The following is a 13614-nucleotide window of genomic DNA, read 5'->3' on the forward strand; positions in this document are numbered from 1 at the left end:
GACAGACACGATTGCCCTTTCTATTTACATCATAATACATTGATTGTTCTGTTTGAGACTCCAGGTAATGGATGGAGGGCAGTGAAAGGATGTGTGTGAACTTTCTGTCATGAAAGACAATTTACAGGAACTAATCATCTTACAATGGTTGCTCAGAAAAAAGAAATTCATCAACCAGGCACCCCAAACAGGTATTATATTCATGAACATCACTTAACTCTGAAGAAAGAGTTCCTTCCCAAAGAAGCCTCCTAGGAATGTTGCTGGTGTCATAAAAAGGGAAGGGAAAAGTTAAAGAAAACCTAAATTCATATTTTACTGCAGAATTTGTTAGTGTTTTTAAATTTTTATTCAGCAATGTAAATCCCTAAGTCTTTAGCATTTCCCAGACTCATTTGACCACAGAACATGTATATCATTGGACTAGCTGGGAAATATAATAAGCCCAAAGGCATTTTATGAGGAGTCCAGCTAGACTTTTTTTTCTTTACCATTTGATATTTAAGTTCATGATTAGAGCTACTAGTAATTTTCTACCACTCCAAGGAGAAAATTTTAAATGTCACTGTTTGCCCTTGAAGAGAGGGTCCCAGGGTATGAAAACTTGTCTGTTTTCACTGCTTCTGAGGATTACCTGCCCTGGGAAAGGTCACCTTCAAACAAAAAGCTGCCAAACCTCTGCTTACCATCCATAAAATGGTCAACTCTGTTTGCATAATCACCCTTGAAGGGTGATTATGGCAAACCTATGTCTGAAAAAGAAAGGATCTGATTTTCCACATTCACTATTCTTTTTGCATTTTAGGAGTGATCTGAGCAACAGCATTGTCAGGATAATAGAAAAAGACTTAGCAGCCCTAAGCAGCAGTGATGTTTAATGCTCCTATTCATATAAAGTTAAATATAGATACATATTTGAGCCTCACCTTATTTTCCAACTTGTTTTCTTTGTACTTTAATTCCTAATAGCTATAAAGTTCCTGGTCAGAGGAAGGAGTTGGTCTTTACAGAAATGTAGCCCAGTGGAAATCCATGGACCTACCTTGCGAAGGAGAACCCTCTTAGAGTAGGCAGGCGTGTCCTAGACAAAATTGGTTGCAATGGATGAAGTTGGGCTTTTCATAAGGAAAGTCAGTTATTCAAGAAAGAGCAAGCAATGAGGGCTACAGAGGTGGATAGAAACTTGGGAGGCCAACATTCAGGAGCTGTGGATTTCAAAGATGTTACAGGTTGTGGGTTCAGACCTTTCGCAAACCTTGGAACAAGATCTTTTCATCTTCAAGGCTTCTGTTATCCATCTGTAGAACATTCTTTTCCATTTTGAGAGCTAGTTATTTTTGATCGTGTGTGTGTTTATCTGTCTGTCCTCCAGTTCATTTATGAACTTACCTCCCACTTCTTTTAGTCCATGACTCCTAATATACTGCTTATGCATGGTACATATTTGTTGTTGGGGATTGACTATGTGTGTCCTACTTAGGAGAAAGGCTACATCAATTCAAGATGGTCTTATAACTGTGAAAGCCAATGAGTCCTTGAAGTGTGATTGTGGGAAACCTATGTCTGAAAAAGAAAGGATCTGATTTTCCACAGTCACTATTCTTTTTGCATTTTAGGAGTGATCTGAGCAACAACATTGCCAGGATAATAGAAAAAGACTTAACCGCCCAAAGCAGCAGTGATGTTTAATTCTCCTATTTATATAAAGTTAAATATAGATACATATTTGACCCTCACCTCATTTTTCAACTTGTTTTCTTTGTACTGTAATTCCTAATAGCTATAAAGTTCTGCCTTGTGCTAATGTACTTTTATCTTTCCAGAGAAAATGATACTTGTAATAAAGGGATGTTTTTTATTTGAATGGAGAAATACAATTATATAACCTGATAGATTTATTCTATAAAAGTGCTATTCTGCTTTTTGAAGTAGGACAGTGCCTTGGACTAAATGTTTGTGTGTCCCCAAAATTCATATGTTGAAGCCTAATCCCCAATGTGATGGTATTTGGAGGTGGGGCCTTTGGAAGGTAATTAGGTCATGAGGGTGGAAACCCCATGAGTGGGATTAGTGCCCTTATAAAAAGAGACAGAAGAGATGATCTCTCTTTCTCTTGGCTATGTGAAGATACAGTGAGAAGTCATCCATCTGCAAACTAGGAAGAAGGCCCTTGCCAGACACTGGATCCACTGGCACCTTGATCTTGGATGTCCCAGCCTCCAGAACTGTGGGAAATAAATGTTTGTTATTGAAGCCACCTAGTCTATGGTATTTTTTTTTTTTTTGGCAGCCCGAACTGATTAAGGTAAGCAGCATATCTGATTCTTGTTTGTAATGGAATTTGTTCTAATATCTTTACTTAAATATTTCACTAAAAACAAAGCACTTCAAAGCAGCTTTACAACACTTTTCTGTGGGGACACACTAGACTTCTAAGTATGACATTTGTCAAGCTACCCGAATACAGGTCTGACTCTTGCTTTCTAGCTGGGTGACCTTGGGCAATTTATTTAAATTTTCCAAACTCATTTCCTTTTTTTTTTTTGTCAAACCAGTATAAAATGTAAGTCCCCTTATTTGTTTCTCTTGTGGGAGTAAATGAGATAGCGCACTCAGGGCCTAGTTATAAGTATTCAATAAACATTTGTCGTTGTTGTTGGGGTAATGATGTGTTGCTTGGTACTGTTCAAGGTGGCAACTCTGTCTAATCTCAGGTCCTCCAAGCCTACCATTCTGTGCTCAGTCACAATAAGTGTTTATTAATGAAATAAAAGAATAAGATAAATATACTCACTAGGTTTTTCTTCTAATATTAGAAGCTTTCAGCCACCTAGTTGATTGAAGATTATTTTTTTCAATTTATAGACTATTTTATAACAGTGATTTTAGATTGACAGAAAAAATGAGCAGAAAGTAGACAGTTCTGAGAGATTCTTTCTCCCCACCCCATACCACCCCTCCCTTTAGTTTTCCCCTATTATTAACATCTTGCATTTGTTTCAATTGATGAGCCAATATTGATGCATTATTATTAACTAAAGCCCATGGTTTCCATTAGGGTTCACTGTTGGCATTTTATATTCTGTGAGCTTTGACAAATGCATTGTCTCATGTATCCACCATTACAGTATCATACAGAAGAGTTTCACTGCCCTAACTGTCCCCTGCACTTCCCCTATTCATCCCTTCCTCCCTTCAGCCCCTGCCAACCTTTCATCCTTTTCGTTTCTGTAATTTTGCTTTTTTCCTAGAAAGACATGCAGTTGGAATCACACAGTATGGAGCCTTTTCTGACTGTTTTTTTTCACTTACACAATATATATTTTATATGTGTAAGTTCCTCCATGTTTATTCAAACAAAGCTATGTTTTTACTTAGGAATAAGGCCATTGCTATGGGAATTATCCATTTGGCTAATGCTTCTCTTCTTAGTAAATGCTCACTTAAGGACTAGTTCCTTGTTGAAACCCCTATTCTTAGTCTAATTCATTAATTTAACTGAAAACAGGTACACTTAAAGGGGAATTTTGCATCTTAAGGAGAGGTTAAAAACAATGATTAAAAATGATAAGTAATTAAGTGCTAATTGGTAATGAACTGCTAATTAAAAGTAAAATTCAAGAGTATATGTATACCTTTTTCCTTTCATGATTAATAAGTCCATCATCACTTCCTGGTGGGAGCCTCGATTATACCACAGGCTGTTAGGGACCTGTCAGATTCTCCTAAGGTAACACGAGTTATTACTCATAGCAAACTGGCTGGAAATTCTTTTTTAATTATTATAATTATCTATAACTTAATTGCTTCTGGATGACCTTACTATCATTCCATTCTTGGTCTCTCTTTCTAAGGTCAGGGTAATAGAAAAGAATCATTCATCATAAGTTTTAAAACTCCCCTTTCACTAATCTTGTCTGTCTCCCTGATTGGATCTCTGGAGGATCCTCTTTTTCTCCAGCTTGAGATATGGGGGGAACCCACCCCCAGTATTTCAACGTAGGTTCTTTCTATTTTCCATAAGTGTCAGTCAGCTGAGAAATAAAGAGAAAGAGTACAAAGAGAGGAATTTTACAGCTGGGCTGCCAGGGGTGACATCACGTATCAGTAGGACCATGATGCCTGCCTGAGGCTCAAACCAGCAAGTTTTTTATTAAGGATTTCAAAAGGGGAGAGGGTGTAAAACAGTGAGTAGGCACAAAGATCATGTGCTTCAAAGGGCAAAAAGCAAAACAAAGATCACATGCTTCTGAGGGAACAGGACAAAGGCAAAGCAGAACTACTGATAAGGGTCTATGTTCAGCTATGCACGTGTTGCCTTGATAAACATCTTAAACAACAGAAAACAGGGTTAGAGAGCAGAGAACTGGTCTGACCACAAATTTACCAGGGCAGAGATTTTCCCCACCCTAATAAGCCTGAGGGTACTGCAGGAGACCAGGATGTATCTCAGTCCTTATCTCAACAGCATAAGACAGACACTCCCAGAGCGGCCATTTATAGACCTCCCCCAAGGAATGCATTCCTTTCCCAGGGTATTATTAATATTCCTTGCTAGGAAAAGAATTTAGTGATACCTCTCCTACTTGCACATCCATTTATAGGCTCTCTGCAAGAAGAAAAATATGGCTGTTTTTGCCCAACCCCGCAGGCAGTCAGACCTCATGGTTGTCTTCCCTTGTTCCCTAAAAGTCACTGTTATTCTGTTCTTTTTCAAGGTGCACTGATTTCATATTGTTCAAACACTATGTTTTACAATCAATTTATACAGTTAACACAATTATCACAGTGGTCCTGAGATGACGTACATCCTTAGCTTACGAAGATAACAGGATTAAGAGATTAAAATAAAGACAGGCATAAGAAATTATAAAAGTATTATTTAGGGACTGATAAATGTCCATGAAATCTTCACAATTTATGTTCCTCTGCTGTGGCTCCAGCTGGTCCCTCCATTCAGGGTCCCTGACTTCCTGCAACAAGGAGATGGGGACAGCACAGATACAGCTGTCTTCATGCCTTCCCAGGAGGCCAGCCCCAGATGAGCAGGCCTCTTCCAGACTTAATTTCCTTGATAATTTTGTGTTCATCCTGTTCCACTAGATACTCTAAGATACAGTTTCTTCTGCAGCCCTTCAGCCTTCCCTCTCAGCTTTTTAAAGTTTATACCCTTCAAGCACTTACAAACAGTATGTCACTCCACTGGTCTTAGTTTAGAAAATGCACAGATATATTTACTTGGCTTTTGGAGTGCTTTTTAAAAAGCCACCTTCCTGGGCCCTTGAACTCTTCATGGACGGGGGAAAGAGAAGTTTCTTCACCAAACTGCCTGAGGCTGGGTGGTTTGGATTTCTTTAAAAGAGCTGTTGTTTCCTTTCTGCTGTCATTTCTGCATCTAATCATGGAGGCAGCTCCTGATCAAAGAGCATTGTACTGGTGAGGCACTCATTCTCCCACATATGGGCTGACCCCCTGGTGCTGAGTGAGTGAGGTGAGCCTGGTCAGAATGGGGTTGGGGGCACCAAGAAAGAGATAGCTCAATGTAGGGCCCTTGTGTCCATGCAAGTTTCATTCACATCCCCAAAGCAGTGTCAAGCCCCTGAAGCCACATCAACTCTCCAATACTAAGCCCCTAGGTTCTTTGAGCAAAGTAGTTGACTAAGAACCAAGAAGAAGATGAAGAATAAACATTAACAATGGCTGAAAATTGAGGTTTTAGGTTTTTTACGAAATACAAAAATGCCAATCCCATTTGTATCTGCTGGGGTTTTATCAGAAATCTTCCAGGGGAACTGTGATGGTTAATATTGAGTGTCAACTTGATTGGATTGAAGGATGCAAAGTATTGTTCCTCAGTGTGTTTGTGAGGGTGTTGCCAAAGAAGGTAACATTTGAGTCAGTGCACTGGGAGAGGCTAACCTACCCTCAATCTGGTTGGGCACCATCTAATCAGCTGCCAGTGTGGCTAGAATAAAAGCGGGCCAAAGTTGGAAAATAAGATAAGAACACGTGTTGAGTCTGCCAGCCTTCACTTTTCCCCTGTGCCAGATGCCTTCTGCCCTTGAATATCAGACTCCAAGTTCTTCAGCTTTTGGACTCTTGGACTTACACCAGTGTTTTGCCAGGGGCTCTTAGATCTTCGGCCACAGACTGAAGGCTGCACTGTCGGCTTCCCTACTTTTGAGGTTTTTGGACTCAGACTGGCTTCCTTGCTGCTCAGCTTGCAGACGGCCTATTGTGGGACTTCACCTTGTGATCATGTGAGTCAATACTCCTTCATAAACTCCCCTTCATGTACACATCTGTCCTATTAGTTCTGTGCCTCTAGAGAACCCTGACCAATACAGGAACTAAAAGGGGCTAAGCAGTTCTCAGAACTAACCACTGAGACTTTTCCTCTGGGAACTCTGGGGCACTACAGCTCCTTCTCTTTTGGTCAAAAAAAGTGCAATCATGGCTTCTCTTGTTTATGATTCTTCTAGAAGTTTTATGTGTTTTCTTTCTTTTTTTTTTTTTTTCTCTCATCCTCTCTCTTGGAACTCTGCTAGGAAGTAGAAGTGATTATCCACATTCCATAGAAGAAGCGGAGCTCAGAATGGGTAAGTAACTTGGCTGATGTCTCCCAGCTGATATGTGGAGGGGTGTTGGGGTTCCCAAAGAGCCCCTCCTTTCCCTTTCTCTCCTCCTTCTCAATCTGGGGAGGGGTGGGACAGCATCACATGGTTGTGAAGGGAGAACCCCATATGTATGCCATGCTACCAGCTTGCCTCTTCCCTCAGCACTGACTACAAGGTGTGATCATGAGGAATATTCACCGTTTATGCTCATGTTGTTCAAGAGAAGACTAAACCAGCAGGCTCAGCCAGAGCATCCCTGGAAACTTACCTGAGCATTATCCATAGTAATTCTTCTGTTTGCTGCTGGGTTTCCTTCATCAATTTTAATCCTTACACCTCTTCTGTAAAAACCATGCTCCACATCCATTCTGTCCATCCTTAGTGGGGCCATTCCCAGGAGCAATGGTTACAACCTACTAACAAATGTGCTTATGCAGATCCTCAAAATAGAGCCAAACCTCCCCACATCTTAGGGCCTGGGAAAGATTTGCACTTTCTCTTTCTATAATGGATGTTATAAGTTGATGTTGATGCCTCACATCAGTTTCCAAATTAATATTTGCTATATGGAGGCTTGCTAATTAATATGAATCTTTGATGAAGTTTCAGATCAGCTATTTGAAATGGGAGGAAGGTAGAAAGCAACTTGCAAATTCTGTGCATAATGAGGTGAGGAACACGCTCACATAATGAAGTAAACAATTAGGCAACATTTGCATGATTCTTTTTCTTCCAACACAAGACAAGACACAGGGAGCTGATTAGCATTCTGCCTTTGCTGTGAGTCTTGCTTCTTATTTCTCCACCATTTGGGAGGATTCTCAAAGCCAAGCACAGGTAACACTGTTTTGCCAAAATTTTCTTATATTATCCAAGGGACTGCCAGGCAGCAAAGGTTACCCTGCCAAAGTCAACCTGACACAGGTGACTTCTGTTTCTGTAACTTTTCCGTCAGCTGATACACTTGTATCCAGAGAAAGGCCCCAATTTAGGTTCTGACCTCTGAATGCCAACCAGCCAGATAGTACTGAAAACAGTTATTACTCAACCCCAACATTTACTGAGCATCTACTATGCCCTAGAGCCTGTGCTAGAGGTGAAGATAAAAATGAACAGGTGAATGTCCTGCTGCCTTTGAGGTATCCTCTGCCCACTGGAGGAAGAAGCATTAAAGACAACATTTATGATGAGCACTCTGCAGGTACAGAGGAGGGAATCTACCTCTGGTGGGGGAAGGAGGAAGGGTTCAAGAAAAGCTCCCAGAGGAGGCAATGCCTGCCATGAGACTGGAAAGAGGATCGGGAGCTGGCCAACGAGCAGCAGAACGGGGCTCATTCTAGACAGGGTGCTCCCAACATAAGCAAAGCTGTGAGGAAGTTCCCAGTGTTCCAGAAACTACAAGTGGTTTCCTAGAGAGTATGAAGTTGTGCACACAGGAAAGCTCTCACAGGTAAAGCTAGACATGTCAGCAAAGGCCTGCTCCTGAACCTGAGATGTGGTCCTTGGTGGACAGAGTCAATGAGGGCTTTTTACAGGGAAAATACATGGGAGGATGTATATTTTAGAGAACACACTCAAGCTTGTTGGGCTAGATGGACATGTCAAATAAAGATGATAATGAGCATATTGGGTGTCCACTGTGTGCCAGGTACAATGCTGGGATGGCAAGGACACAGACACCAGTCAGAAATCTTCCAACTGAGTTGGGTCTGCTGGGAGCAGCCCAAGGTGCCAAAGAAGCTGTCAAACAGCTTGATTAACAGACCCATGCCTTCCCAGATCCAGATCCCAGCTCTCTGGGTTATTAGTTATGTGGCTACGTAGCTCATGGAACTTCTCTGTGTCTCAGTTTCTTCATTGGTGAAATGAGGAAAACAGGACCTACCTCATAGAGGTATTGCTGTGAGGATTAAATGCGTAGATGTATGTGATGTCCTTACTTTGGCTTCTGGAAAAGTTAAGTGATTTCTAAGTGCAGTTCACATTATCTGAACAATGGTAAGGACTGAAGACAGAGCAAGAACATCAAGGCATGTTAAGAACAAGAGGTATCAGGGGAACCCGCTCCCAATATTTCAACATAGGTTCTTTCTATTTTCCATAAGTGTCAGTTGGCTGAGAAATAAAGAGAAAGAGTACAAAGAGAGGAATTTTACAGGTGGGCTGCCAGGGGTGACATCACATATCAGTAGGACTGTGATGCCCACCTGAGTCTCAGAGGAGGGAGTTTTTATTAAGGGTTTTAAAAGGGAAGGGGATGTAAGAACAGGGAGTAGGTACAAAGATCACATGCTTCAAAGGGCAAAAAGCAGAGCTACTAATAAGTGTCTAACAAAGATCACAGGGCAAAGAGCAAAAGCAGAACCACTGATAAGGGTCTATGTTCAGCAGTGCACGTATTGTCTTGATAAACATCTTAAACAACAGAAAACAGGGATCGAGAGCAGAGAACTGGTCTGACCACAAATTTACCAGGGTGGAATTTTTCCCCACCCTAATAAGCCTGAAGATACTGCAGGAGACCAGGGCATATCTCAGTCCTTATCTCAACTGCATAAGACAAACATACTACAGACTATACTACAGATATTCTACAGACTATACTGAAGGAGACAGGCTGGTGGAATCCAGTGCTTCCATAAGAGTTAAGCACTTTGTAACTACAATTGTCATTATCTGAACTAAGGTAAGGGCTGGAGGCAGAGCCAGAGCTTCAAGAAGGAGTTGGCTAACACAAAAGCAAGAACATGGATTCTTCTGAGAAGTAAAGAAAGATGTTTCCCAAAAGCAAGCACTTTGTAGGTGGCGATGTGTTGATGTGCTGGGTCTGATACAAAGTGATCCCAACAGAAAGTTCCTCTCATCTCCAGCCTAGGAAATCTTTAGGCCTTCACTCAGATCTTCACTCAGGCCTTCCCGGACCACCCTCTCAAAAATTTTCAACCGCTTTCTCCTGCACACTTGAACTCTCCCTTTCTGCTTGTTCTCCTTGGCACTCACATTCTATCTCACTGAATTATCTGATTTTTTGTTATCTTCCACCCAAGGATGTAAGCCTCATTAAAGGCAGGGATTTTTGTCTGTTGTGTTCACTGTTGTAACTGGAGTTAAATGCTGCTTGTCACAAAGTAGACATTCAATAACTATTTGTTGAATGCCTGATGAATGAAATCCTCATGTTAGTACTATTGGAACAGAGAATAGGGTACATCTATCGGTCAACTAGCATTCAGAAACTATCTGCTGGGCCCTATGGGCAATATTGAAAAAGAAAACAGAAATTCTATCATCAAATTTTTAATATTTGAAGAAACAAAATGAATGAGCCCATGTGGTAAGAAGATGACTGAACCCCACTCTCCTTCTTCTAAAGCTGTGCTTTTTCTCCCTTGCAGTCTCATCTCCAGGCAGCTGTCCCTCTTCTGGATCTCTGGCAACTCCAGTTCACAGCACCCTTTCTCCTCCTAGCCTAGGATCCAGTGCCTTTAGCAGCCCAGTCATGCGACTCTCTCACACCAGCCTGGCACCTGGGTGTCTCCCGAAAGCCTCCTCAGAGCTGTCTTTGATGAGCACCATCTGCTGCCTGTCAGTCCAACTGTGGTGGAGATGGTTGGGGTCAAATCCCCATTGTCAAGGTGATAGGAGAGACCTCAGTGTGCTCTGTGGATGCAGAGGATGAAAATCAGCAAAACTGAATGAGCTGTGTGCTGTTCTTAGAGGAAGCACTAGGTAGACTATTCCAGTACAATTCTGTTTATTCTTTTCTGTGCAAACCCAAATTTAGTGTACCCAATACACATGCATATGAATACATACCACATACAAATGCACAGACATCACACACACCCACAACACTCAGACACAGGGATGTGAGTGTATGCATGAACACACACTCACACTCACACACCATTGTAAGGCTTGTCCTCATCCTAAGAGTTCAACGTAATAGCTTTTTTAAAAAAATTGAATAAATGAATGAATGAAATCATTATTTTATCTGTAATCATTTAACAGAGGATGGAGAATAATAGCCACCCACTCTCAACCATCCCAGTTTTAAACATTTATTAATATTGGAGTTTATTCTTAAAAGAAATTCAAAAAGTTAGGGTAAAATGTTCCCCCAAAACTTTTACTGTTGCCTGGGTTTATTATTTTTCAGAATTCAATAAATTTTTCAGAATTGTTTTTCCTTTAAAGAGTGGAAACTTCTGAAGAAAATAGCCATGTTACCAATGTCGTCACGCTGAAGCCACAGAGTCAAGTTAGTGGCAATGGCCGTGGACTGGGAGCCAATTGAACTGGGTTTCAATCCTGCCTTTTTTTTTTTATTATTTTTAAATGCAACTGTATGCAAATTGCCTCTTCTCCCTGAGTCTCCATTTTCTCATTTATAATTTGGGGAGCGGGGTAGAGAGTCTTTACTTAAATATAGGGCATTACCCCTCCATACATCCCTATTTATGTGCCCTCTTAAGATCCTTCTAAGATATTTGTAAAAACAAAGGCTAAGCTCTTTAACCATAAGAACCCACTGTGGATGCAGGATATCAATACATTTCCAGGGGGAAAGACATTGGGTCATTGGGTAGGTGCTGACTGATCAAACAAGGTGGAGGAAGCCACAGGAGACAGTAACAAAGAAATAAATACAGCCATGCACCTTACTGAATCTTGGAGAGACTTGGGATTCTGGAACACCAGTTATAATTAAGCATCGGAGCAAGCCACAGATTGATTCTGGACTGGCATGATTTTGCCCCACCCTCAGGGGACATTTGTCAATGTTTGGAGACATCTTTGAGTATCATGACTGGGAGGTGCTCCTGACACCTGGGGGTTAGAAGCCAGAGATGCTGCTAAACATCCTACTATGCACAGGACAGCCTCCTTGGCAAAGAGTTATACAGCTCAAAATTGTCAAAAATCTCAAAGTTAAGAAACTCCAGTCTACACCCAAGAGTTGATCTCCCACTCTGAAACCTTCTCCATATTTGAAGACTAACGGATATCCATCTACCTCACTGTTATGGGCTGAATTTTTCTCCTCAAAATTTATATGTTGAAGACCTAATCCCCAGTACCTCAGAATGTGACTGCATTTAGAGATGGGGCCATTAAAGAAGTAACTAAGTTAAAATGAGGCCTTTAGAGTAAGCCCTTATCTGATCTGACTCATGTCCTTATAAGAAGAGGAGATTAGGACACACAGAGAGACACCAGCGATGCACATGCACAGAGAAAAGTCGTATAAGGACACAGAGAGAAGGCAGCCATCCGCAAACCATGGAGGAAGGCCTCAAAAGACATCAACTCTGCCAACACCTTGATCTTAGACTTCCAGCCTCCAGAACTGTGAGAAAATGAATTTCTGTTGTTTAAGCCATCCAGTCTGTAATACTTTATTATAACAGCCCAAGAAAACTAATACACCCACTATGCAAGTAATGAGAGGGTTCTTCTCCAAAGAAATGGGATGAACACAGAGAAAAGACCTCCAATCTGGTAATTATGGGTCCCCAGAATTATTGCCCACTCCCCTGCATCACATTAAAGGGAACTGCCAACCTACAATCACTGTTCCCCACCCACCCACCCCCACCTCACACACGCACAACACACAGCTCAAGATCAGCTATTGTCTGGCTCTTAAATGTGACGTAACACCCAAAGATCTCTGAGGAACATCTACAACACAAAAGAGAGAAATCAAGATTAACAAGCAGCATATGCAACATTGGAAAGAAGAGAAATAATTTGGAAACACAATTTAACCTTTAAAAACTCTTTAATAAATATTCTTAGAAACAGTAGTAAAAAAAAAATTGCATCAACAAAGTACAACTAGCTAACAAGGAAAAACTATTGAAAAATAAATATATGAGCCCAAAATTCTAATAGTAGGTAAAATATAATAAAACCAATGTTGTAGAACAAAGGCAAGAAGATGTAAGAAAATGAGAAAGGTAAGATGTGTTGAGGATCAGTCCAAGAGGCCCCACATCTGATCAATAGGAGTGACAAAAAGAGAAAAACAAAAAGAAAGAAATCAAAGAATTATCACAAAGGATTGTCCCAGAGTCAAAGGACATGAGTATCCAAATTAAGAAGCCAATCAAGTACCCAAGTGCTCAAGTTGACAACTCACATATGTGCATACAAATGCAGACATACACACACACATCTGGACCCATCACTATAAAACTTCAATACATCCATAATAGAAGATACTGAGAAGGTTTAGCAGGAAAGATAGAAATGTAAAAGATACCTGTGAAAACCAAGAACTTCAACCAGCATCAGACCTCTCATCATCAGCCACACTAGGTCAGAGAAGATATATTCTGCACATGAAGTTGCCAGATGCCCCCAGGAGTTCTGGGATTCATGCCTTGGGTGGTTGGCTTGAAGTCCTTGGCCAAGCCCTGATTCCAGGAGGGATTCCTGACAAGTGAATTGCTCCTGCTGCCCAGTGCCATATTTATTTCACAGAATCCTATGAGATTGGGTGGCCAAAATGGCAGCGATATGATGATTTTAAGTGACTCTCAAATACATCACACCCAGGACAAGTTCAGTGCTCTGAGTACTGATGATGGTCCATCACTGAACCTTGGCCTGAACTATATGTGTAAGCCCCTAGGTCAGCTCTCATCTGGATTTGTTCTGTAGTTTCACTTCTGATCTTCAGCACCCAAGTGCAGCTGGGGTGGCAACAGGCATCCTTTACTCCATTTGACTTTACCACTGAACCCAGGGTGGTCATCCCACTGCCCCATTCATCTAACAGGCAGTCTTTTGACAATGGCTACATCTTTCTCTACCTGGTGCTTTCAAGATCTTTGCTCTGCAACAGCAAGGGGCTTTTCCAATTGATGTCCTCCCCTGCCTCTACAAATGTGGGGATATCAAGCACTCCTGGATCAGTTGAAGCCATTCCTGATGAGAGACGTTCCTTGTGCCAATGAGGCTGCTCTTCTCATTCATTTAGTCCTCT

At 41.2% G+C, this 13614-nt stretch overlaps 1 long non-coding RNA gene across 1 annotated transcript; it reads left to right on the forward strand.

Annotated features, from left to right (window-relative positions):
• Positions 1–5406: 5406 nt before the first annotated feature.
• Positions 5407–10606, forward strand: LOC100608890 (uncharacterized). Its single transcript, XR_127978.6, has 3 exons — positions 5407–6260; positions 6549–6599; positions 10013–10606. It is a non-coding gene; the product is annotated as an uncharacterized LOC100608890 (long non-coding RNA).
• The last annotated feature ends 3008 nt before the right edge of the window (positions 10607–13614 follow it).

Source organism: Pan troglodytes, chromosome 7, assembly GCF_028858775.2.
Source record: "Pan troglodytes isolate AG18354 chromosome 7, NHGRI_mPanTro3-v2.0_pri, whole genome shotgun sequence".
Classification (NCBI taxonomy): Eukaryota; Metazoa; Chordata; class Mammalia; order Primates; family Hominidae; genus Pan; species Pan troglodytes.